Source organism: Orycteropus afer, unplaced genomic scaffold (genome assembly GCF_000298275.1).
Source record: "Orycteropus afer afer isolate SDZICR_OR568_19922 unplaced genomic scaffold, OryAfe1.0 scaffold00046, whole genome shotgun sequence".
NCBI classification, from domain to species: Eukaryota; Metazoa; Chordata; class Mammalia; order Tubulidentata; family Orycteropodidae; genus Orycteropus; species Orycteropus afer.
Window position 1 is genome coordinate 14,945,031 of NW_006921633.1, and position 10,840 is coordinate 14,955,870.

Sequence of the window (10,840 nt, forward strand, 5' to 3'; positions counted from 1 at the left end):
GTTCTTTTTCTTATTGTTGGAGATATGGGTTAAGGTGTTGATTTTGGCTCCTTATTCTTTTTTGATGTATGCATTTATTGCTATAAATTGCCCACTGATCATTGATATAGGATCTATGTCCCAAAGATTTGTATGTTGTGTTTTCATTCTCATTTGATTGAAGGAATTTTTTAATTTCATTTTTCATTTCTTTTGTTACCCAGTCATTTTTAAGGATGGGGTTTAGTGTCCATGTGTTTGCTCTTTTTCCGTTGATCTTCCTATTGTTGATTTCTAATTTGATAGCTTTGTGATCTGAGAAGATGCTTTGCAGTATTTTCACATTTATTGAGTCTTGCTTGTGACCTAATAAATGGCCTAACAAATTGTATACGTAGAAAATCCACATGAATGTTCCAAGTGTGTTGGAAAAGAATGTATATATTGTGCTGTTGTTGAGTGAAATCCTCTGTAGATGTCTACAAGGTCAAGTTGGTTGATTGTATTGTTTAGTTCTTCTATGCCTTTGTTAAGTTTCTTTTCTGTTGTTTTATCTTTCACTGAAAGTTATGTCTTTAAGTCTCATATTATTACTGTGGAGTCATCTATTTGTCTTTTCAGTTCTGTTAAGATCTCATTCATGTATTTTGGGCCTCTTTCGTTGGGTGTGTAGATATTTATTATGGTTATGTCCTCCTGCTCTATTGATCCTTTACTCCTTTATATAATGTCCTTCCTTGTCTCTTTTGGTGGTTTTTGTCTTAAAGTCAGTTTTATCAGAAATTAACACTGCCACTCCTGTCCCTTTTTGATTGCCATTTGCTCCATGTAACTTTTTCCAAGGTTTGATTCTTAGTCTATTTTTGTCTTTGTATCTAACGTGTGTCTCTTGCTCACAGCATATGGATGGGTTATGTGTTCTTCTCCGGTCTGCAACTCTCTGTCTCTTGAGTGGTCATTTAATGCATTTACATTCAGTGTAAGTATCGACAAGTATGGATTTGTTGCTGTCATTTTATTAACGTGCTTTTTTGTGGTGTTGCTGATTTCTGTGTTTTGTATAATTTTCTGCACTGAGTTCCTTTTGGTTATGAATCATGCTATCATTTCCTTCATTGCTATTGTTTTACTGTTTGCTGAATATCTCTGCTTGTCTTCTTTTTTTATTTTGATAAGAAGGTTTATTGTTTTTCTTTGAGGTTACTCTGTGATTTATAATTTCCTACAGTTAGAACAGTCTGTTTTGTCTCACAGTTTTCTTGACTTGCTCACCATTCAGAAGTTCTGTAATTACACTGGTTTTTCCCCTCTTTTTGGTTTCTAATTGTCCTTATTTACCAATTGATGTGTCTGGTTTCCTGTTTACAGTCTTGTAGGCTTATTTTACTTTGGGTACTTGTATAAGTGGGTTGGTTTCTGGATTATGTTATCATGTATGTTAATTGTTGGTTGTTGTTTGCTGTTGTTGGTTCTCTGTCCTTTAGCATCCCTTGTAAGATTGGTCTGGTTTTAACAAATCCCTTTAATTTCTGCTTATCTGGAAATATCCTAATTTCATCACCATAATTTGAGAGACATTTTTGCTGGGTTTATTACATTTGTTTGGCAGTTTTTTTCATTTAGGGTTTTATGTATTATCCCAATCCCTTTTCACCTGAATGGTTTGAAAAAATCAGAGATTAGTCTTATTGGCTGCTCTTTGTAGGTAACTTTTTGTTTTTCCTGTGCTGCTTTCAGGATTCTTTCTTTGTCCTTGTTTTTGGTGAGTTTGATGATGATATACCTTGGTAATTTTCTTTTGGGGTCTATCCTGTTTGGGGTTTGTTGAACTTCTTGAATGGATATCTTATCATCTTTCATCGTATCAGGGAAATTCTCTTCCAACAAATGTTCAGCAATTTTCTCTGTGGTTTTATTTGTCTCTTCCTTTTCTGGAATTCCAGTTACACATAAGTTATTCCTCTGAATGGTATCCCACATGAATCTTAGACTTTTGTCATTTTGTTTTGATCTTGTTTCTGATTGATCCCTTAATGAAGTAGTATTGTGCTGTTTGTCTTCTGTCTCACTAATTCTGTCTTCCATTGATTCACTTCTACTCCATTGCCCATTCAGTGTGTTATCTATTTCTGAAGTGTTAGTATTCATGTTCTGGATTTGTATGTAGATTTTGTGTTACTCTAATTTTTTTTGTTTGTCATTTTGTTCTTGTATTGTTTTCCTAGAGTTTTGTCTGTGTTTTCCTTAATTTTGTAAGTGTTTTCCTTGAGCTGTGTATTGATCCATGGAAAGTACCTAAATAGAATTCTTTTGAATTCCTTATCAGGGCATTCCAATGCTGTTTCTTCCTCATGGATTTTTTCTGGGTATGTATTCTTGTCCCTTGTTTCTATTACTTTATCTTGCTTCTTCATGTGGACTGTGATGGTCTTTTGTCTCCGAGACAGTGATATCATTGTATTTTTATTTGATTGGTGATTGTATGTTGCTGTGATTCATCCCTTTTTTTCCCCCTTTGATTTGTTTTGGGTACTCACCATCTGTCTCCTAGTGGGTGTGATAGAGAATGAGAGTGTGCACACTGATCTCTGTCAGCTGATCCTGAAGAGCAGTTAAAGATTAGTCAGGCTGGTATTGACTGTCATCTATTATTGGTCACTTGGTGCAGAAGCAAATGGTAGCTCTCACTCAGTAGGTGGAGCTCCATGGGGTATGAGTGTGATTGGGTTGTATGGGCCTGGTTGCTGTTTCCCTCTTAGTTAGATACAAACAAATAAAAATAAGAGAACAAAAAACCACATACCACATAAACAAACAGGAACAGTCACCACATAAACAATTAGGAACAAGCACAGAATAAAAAAGGAAAGAAAAAAGAAATAAATATGTAAATACTTTAAAAACACAAAAGAAATATAGTTAGAAAAAGAAAAACAAGGATGAGAAGAACCAACAGAAAGAAAAAGATGGGACCGGGGGGTAGGGGGGTACTTAAAATATGGAAATTGAAAATAAAAGCAAAATAAAAATAAAAAGGAAGAGAAAAGAACAATTTAAAAACAAACAGAAACAAAAGTGTGGGGGCTGTGGCAGGGGATTCAGGCTCCAACAGGGTACACAGACCAGGATGGAATTCCTGCCAGTCCAGAAGATGAATATAGGTGGGGGATGTCACACTTCTGTTCACCAAGAGGTTATGGGGTATAAGAGTGACAGGGGGAATATCACAGCTTTCCAGTTGTCAGCCACCAATGTGGTTGCCAGTGCTATCCTCTATTCTGTTTCATGTTCTTAGGTAGGTGGTATCAGAACATTGCTTGTGAATATCCAAAATGGCCACACCACTTGTAAATATTCAAAATGGCTGCACCTTCAGGACAGCCAAAAGTCTACAACTCAGTTTGTCTCCTTCTTTGCTGTTTTCCTTTCTAGTCATCTACCATCAGTGCAGTTGTCCGTGCAGCCCTTGGCAAGCAGGGCCAGTTCTTAGGTTACTACCCAGATCCTAATGCCAGTTGTATTTATTCAAACTGGCCATGCTGTCAGGATGGTTGACAGTCCACAACTCTGTTTGTCACCTTATTAACTGTTTCATTCAGGTTCATCTACTGTTGTTGTTGTTATGTGCCATGAAGTTAGAGGTGACTCATAGCTACCCCTCCTTGGGTTTCCTATGCGGTATCACTATGGAAGTAGATTGTCCAACCTCCCTTCTGAGAGTGGCTTGTTGGGTTTGAACCGCCAGCCTTCTGGTTAGCAGTCAAATGCCTTAGGCACTGTGCTACCAGAGCTCCTAGTAGTTGGTATTTAATCCACTTCTTTATCCTTCTTTCCAAAGTGTAGGGCTCCTGAATTATCTTTTCTATCTGTGTCAGTTGGTTTCTCTTTTCTTCGTTGAAGAAGGTCTGTGTTGCTTGTCTGCCTTTTCCGCTATCTTGCTGGAACCAGCTTTGATTACTTTTTGTACAAGATGAATTGTAATAAAATTTTCAATACATACAAGAAAGGGCTATTTTAAGTTTTCTTTACAAAATTAATAAAAAATAAATTTAGGTTTTCTTTTTTAAAAAAGAAAAAATGTCACTGTGATTTGGGTTAACTTTTACAAAACAGATTCATTTTATGTTCATTAATTCTTACACACTTATTTTGTGACAGTGGTTACATTCCCTGCAATGTAATAGCTCTCCTCCCACTTCCTCCCTGTGGTTCCCCTTTCCCTGTGTCCTTTTTGCCTGTGCATTCCTGCCTCCCTGCTTTTCTCCCTGTGCAAACGTTGCCCTTCTGATCTCCCATGGTAGATTGTACTAAGGAATGCATCTCCCTGGTGTAGGGAGTTTTCATAAGCCTATCATTTGGCAGAGAGTTAAACCATAGGAGTGAGTTCAATTCCAGGCATAAAGGTTGATTCAGGGCCATTGTCTGGGGAGATTCACTAGTCTCTGTCAGACCACTCCGTAAGACTGGTCTTTTTATAATTTTGAGTTTGTCCCACATTTTTATCTCTCTCTATTCAGGATCTCCAATTTTGATCCCTTTCTGAGTGGTTGGCATTTGTAGTTGGTTTGGTCCATCAGTTATAGGCTTTAAAAGTTGTGTAGACATGTCCTTAGTGAATATAGGACATGTGTCCTTATACAACACAATTCTGTTTATGCAACAGAATTTTCCAAATCTTTACATTTTGTTTTCATTTTATATAGTTCATTTTTAATTCCATCTGTTTCCTCTTGCATTTTACTATATGTAGCAAGGAGAAACCATACAGTCCCTTTAAGATCTTGGTTGGAAATCTCAGCCTGAGATCCAATCATTTATAAGTTTTGCCTCTCAACATACATTCGAACAGAATTCAGATAAGTTCTTCGCCACTGCATAAAAAACATCACCCTTCCTCCATTGTCCAATTGCATATTCATCATTTTCTTTTAACATCTCACCAGAAGCACATTTAACCTCCACATTTCTAGCAGCATTTTGTTGCTTGTACTATGTGTATTTTTTAAGATGATAGAGACTTTTTGTACAGCTCTCCTCACTTTCCCCTGGGTCTTCATCATAATTGCCTTATGGCATCTATAATTCTATCAACAGTCTATTCAAGGCACTCTAGGCTTTACTATTAGGCCCCTTAAAACTCTTCCTGCCTCTACCTGTTATCCAGTTTCAGAAAGTTTTAATCCAGGTGCTGGCTCCAGGGTAGTCCTTCTCTATCAGCTACTTTTGCTCCTGGGTAATCTTCATGTTGGTTGATATCTCTCTTCCCCCATATGTGCTTCTCTTGCTTGCTTGTTTAATCTCTTTTATATCTGAAAAGATATTGACTTAAGACATACCCTCTACTAATCCTGTCTCATTAACATAACAAGGACAACCCATTCCTAAATGGGATTATAACCACAGTCATAGGGGTTAGGATTTACAATGCGTATTTTTGGGAGGCAATTAAGTGTGTAATAGGGTGGAAATATATTTGGTCAAGGATAGTGATCAGATGTTCTTTACTGATTTTTATGGTGGTAGTTTAGAGATCTCTTTAAAATAGTGTTTGAAAAATGATAATGTTTAGATTTCTATGTTGGCATTCAAAAAATAACGATTGGTTGTAATGGCAGTTCTGCATATTGCTAACTAATTACAACTTTGCTTTTATATTGTTTGTTTCAGAGCATCTGAATACAATTGTGTCATACCCATCCTCCTTGTAATCTTGATATAATTGAACACTTTGTTATATATAGGTTAAACTTGTATTAATATTGTTACCAAGTACTAACAGCACATTATTTCAGATCTATGCATCCATTTTTAAGGTATGTCAATTGCTGCAGTGTAAGTGCTACATATGCTGCTGCCTAAGCCAGTTCAAAGAATAGGGCATGCATTTTTAGTTATGTGAGTTACAGAATGAGTGGGCCTTAGCATGACATCTGCCCTGTAAGCCAGTCATGTCCTAAAGTCTAGATAGAATAGTGATTCATATTCCTTTCTCGTTCTCAGAATATCCTATCTTTTTGTTTATTTTTAGAAGGACATCTAAGGGCAAGGAGCTCTGGTAGCATAGTGCCTAAGGCATTTAACTGCTAACCAGACAGTTGGCAGGTCAAACCCACAAGCCACTCCATGGAAGGAAGACTGGGCAATCTACTTCCATAAAGATTTACCACCTTGGAAACCCAAATGGGGTCACTGTGAGTTAGAACCGACTCAATGGCATTGTTTGTTTGTTTGTTTTTTCATCTAAGGGCTTCTAAGCATGCATAACTGATTTCCACACTTAGTATAACTTAGTATAACTGGAACAGGAAAAATTATAGGTCAAAGCCCTGGAATGGGAAACTTGGAAGAGGCATAGTGAATTCTTTTAAGAACTTGATGCAGGAGATTAAATTATTATTGCCAGGACTGTAGAGAGCAATGCACATTCAAAGTAATGTGGTCAGTCACCATCTTTGGGCCATACATGCACCATTGTTTGCAACTCTGCTGGTCAAGAGATTTGGTTGCTATGTTGTGTGCACACTGCCCTTGTTTCCTATGAGAGAGATTAAATTTCTGACAGGGCATCAACCCATTATTTTTCCCATTCTGATTATCATTCTGGTATACCCATTTCAGATCTGTTCCAGTTTCATTTCATTGGCCATACTGAACTGGGAAGAACCAATTCAAAGCCCTGATTTAGAAGCAGATTTCAGTGGATACATGTCAACAAATAGATCATATATATAATGGACTAGGAGAGTATGGTGTATATAGTAAAAATGAAATCAAATTGAAGGGAGTCCCCTGAGATTACTCAATTAAATGGTAGAACATTCTTACTACCTTTCAGGAGACTGAAAATAGTAATTCTAAACAACAAAAAACTGGTGATGATACTTACTTTGTAAATAATGGCCCTGTGTTCTGCATAAGGAGGTCTGGTAGCATAGTGCCTAAAGCACTTGACTGCTAACCTGAAGGCTGGTTGTTCAAACCCATCAGCCACTCCTCAGAAGGAAGTTTGGGCAATCTACTTCCATAGTGATACCGCCTCGCAAACTCAAGGAGGGGTCACTATGAGTTGGGTCCAACTTGACGGCACATAACAAAAACAACAACAACAATGTTCTGCATATGCTCTATGATAGTAAGAAGGGAGAAGTAGGAAAAACTGCAGAAGTTTTTTTATTCTCCAGTGTTAAAAAAGAAAAAAAAAAATGAAGGATATGATTGAGATCAAATTGATGAAAACATTAGTGGCCAAACAGATGTGCTAGGAAAGAGGGAAAATTAGAAGAAAAGGAATCTGTATTTATGTCAGAGGAACTGTAAGGTTAAATCCTGAATTTGAAGTTTTGCTTACTGTAAAATTGTAGTTTCATCAAGTGGTCATAGAAGGTCCTATAATAGTATACATCTTAACTTTTTTTCTCATACCTAATTTCCTTCCTTCATCTAATTATGTTCTTTCTTCATAAGCTGCTATCATTTGCACTAGGAATAGAATGGAGATATCAGGACTTGATTTCAAATCCAGCCTTTCTTGTCTGTTCTGTAGTGATTTATTTCTAAATAATCCACACCATTTTTCCCTATTCACCTTTTCTTTGTCTTTACCCCAAGCTCCATACTATACTAGTGGGCCTGATTGATGGAAAATCCACTCAAAAGTCACAGTATGGGTTAAATCATATTACAGGTGTTGATTATCATAACACTGAAGTCAAACAGGATTGCAAAGAACTAAATTGCTGTTGCTGATATTTATTAGCAGGATAAATAGAGTTATTTAGAAAGGTAATTTTATAAAAATTATTAAGAACCAGGTAAGTATCATTTTCATCTCACTGACATTTCATATGGAAATTGTCTTGGTTACCTTGTCTTGGAAACCTTTCTTCCGAGTAAATACTATGTTTTAAACATTGCACATCTGAAGAGTACAAATGTTTTAAGTGACTGTATGTCAGGCTAAATTTGAGTACTTTATTCCAGATACCCTGAATTAGGAATACTGTGTGGTTTGCATTGCAGCAATTTTTCACTCTGTAAGTGTGTGTGTATTTTGAAAGAATTTCTCTCTGCATATTCAGATATTAAATAAAATAATCATGATTGGTTCTGCCATATTTAGTACCAGATCTTTTTAAAATAAACTTTTGACTATTCTACCAAGACTTCAAAGGGTCAACGAAAGAGGGGAAGGCTCTCAATGAGATGGAAAGACACGGTGGCTGCAGCGATGGGCTCAAGTACACAGTAGGGATAGTGAGTCTGGCACAGGACCGGGAAGTGTTTCGTTCTGTTGTACATAAGGTTGCTGTGAGTCAGAGAGGACTCAATGGCACATAACAACAACCAAAATTAAAATAATAAATAGGTAAGCTCACAAAGCCCATTTTGAATGGTGAAAAGATATATAGACTCTTGCCTAGGTTCTAGATTGCATAATCTGTGTGCTTCCACCTACTTAAGTATGTTTTTATTGTTTGTGAGCCTAAAACATGTATAAACCCTTTTATACATGTATAAAACTCTTTTACCATATGTATATTTAAATAAGCAACACTTCATATCATCTCCATATGAGGTGAAATATTTCCTTAACACCAACACAACACAAGGCAGTTCTCAGCCAAAGCAAATAGAAGAATGAGTGCTTTGTTAATCATCCGTAACTAACGTGTGTGTACACAGAAAGAAAAAAAATCAAATCTGTTTTTGACAAGAATCTTTTAATGGAATTAACAAAAAAAGAAAGAAAGAAAGAATAAGTCAGGCCATTCTAATATATGAGTTTAAGTTAGTTTTTATTTTTACCAATGCAAGCACATAGTAACAAATCAAACAGTATGGAAGAACTTTCAATGACAACCAATGTTCTTCTGCCCACCCCCTTTGTACCTCCATCCCTTGAGGCAGCCTCTTCTAACTGCTTCAGATTTTAGTTCTTCTGGTAGATCCCTCCGTGATTCTAAGTCTAATATGATATGCCTTTGTTATGTTTCATGATTTATCAACTTTGGACAACATTTATTAACTTTCTAATTCAAATTGCACATGCCTAGCTAGTGCATTTCAGAGATAACAAGTATTATTCCTTGCCAATTCTCTCAATTCACTTCTTCTCTCAGTGATGTTTCTCAGGGGATCAATATATCTCCACCATTGTGCTTGCCACTGTTCCTGTTGTTGTTGTTGTTATATGCCATCGAGTCAACCCCGATTCATAGCGACCCCTCCTTCGGTTGCTGAGGCAGTATCACCGCGGAAGTAGAGTGCACTCTTCCTACTACCTCCAAAATTGGCCTTATGAAGCTCACCTTCACCATCTGTACCTACTGTCTGATTTTCATTCTACCTTTTTTCCTTGTTAAAATCTATTCTTTGCCTCTTTTTTATGATATTGAAGTTTGAATAAATCATAGGTTCAGATTTGGGGGAAAATATATTTTTCCTTTTTAAAATATACAGAATTATTTTCAAAAATATCTGTAAAGCCCTAAGTAACGGCCTTTCCTCCGGCCCCCTGTGTGTCATTGGGCCTTGGTAAAAAGTAGGTTCCCTTACCCTTCTGTGGTATATTAATAGTCTGGCATAGGATTTTGACCTTTAAAAACTGAAAGAGAACAGACTTGATGATTTTATAATCTAAAATTTTTGGCATTCTTCTCGTAGGACTCTTAGTGTAAAGAAAAATAATGAATTTTGTAGTATCCATCTTTACCCACCCTGCTGCCCATTCTGCTTGGCTCAGTTAACTAGTCCTTTCTATTCTTTTTCCAACAAACCCCTTTAACATAATTCATTCCTCCCCTTCATTTTTTCCTAGGAAATAATTTCAGTGAATCAGGATAGATATGGAGCTCAATATTTAGTTTTAAAACTTTACTCTTCTAGAATACATTGATTCTTTCTAGAGATTCCCATACAGGTTTTAGTCTGTTTTAAAAAGCTTGCTTAGGACTCTGCCTGGAAATTACATGAAACTGTGTGAATTTACATAAATCTTCCTTCCTAGCACTATTTGAATTACATTTGTTAACTTCTGTTACTCTACAAAATCAATAATACCTGTATAGTTAAGTCAGAATTCCTGCCTTCAATACAGGGATATTTAGACTATGGATCAGGTTATAATTGTTGTTTTTTCTTTTGTTTTTTTTAAGTTGTTGTAAACACTGTGAGGAGTAGGCATTCCAGTATCCAAAATGCTTTGCCTTTTGAAGTAGCCTAACTTACTCTGAGGATCTGACTTCTTTTTTCTTAGTATGTTGTTGTTGTTGTTGTTATGTGCCATTGAGTCGGCGTATAGTCAGCAGAATTTACTCTGTTATACTGCCTAGTCAAGTGTCAGAAATAAACATGATTCTGTTTCTTTCCTAATTCAGTCCTTGTGTTAGTTGAAATTTTCTCTTTACAAATATATAATGTAAGGTATTAAATACCTTATATTATATCTTATATTATATATTTGTAAAGAAAAAATTTATAAATATATAAGATACTGATATTTTTCTTTTTTACTTTTTTCTTTATCAAGTAATAATTTCAAAAAGTACATTTTCATGGAATTGTGCTATTTTATAAAGGGATCAATATAATCATTGACTTTAAATGAAAAAACAAAATTTTATTTCCTATGTTTTCTATGTCTTTAGGCTATCATCATATTACTAATATCTTAAACTACAGAGAACTAATCAAATCTCTTAGAAATAATGAGTTTTTGCCATTTTCATATATTCCTCATGAACAGGGATTTTTTTTTTTTTTCCGTTCAAATGATGAGTGAACTACTTCTAAAACAGCAAAATAAAAAGTGCCTCAAGAAATTTAAAAGCATACACTTTAAATAAGCATATGTCTCAGAAGT

At 35.8% G+C, this 10,840-nt stretch overlaps 1 protein-coding gene across 1 annotated transcript in view; it reads left to right on the plus strand.

Moving 5' to 3' along the window:
* EHBP1 (EH domain binding protein 1) overlaps positions 1–10,840 on the plus strand; it is a 612,350-nt gene that overhangs the window by 299,162 nt on the left and 302,348 nt on the right. The window lies entirely within an intron of this gene.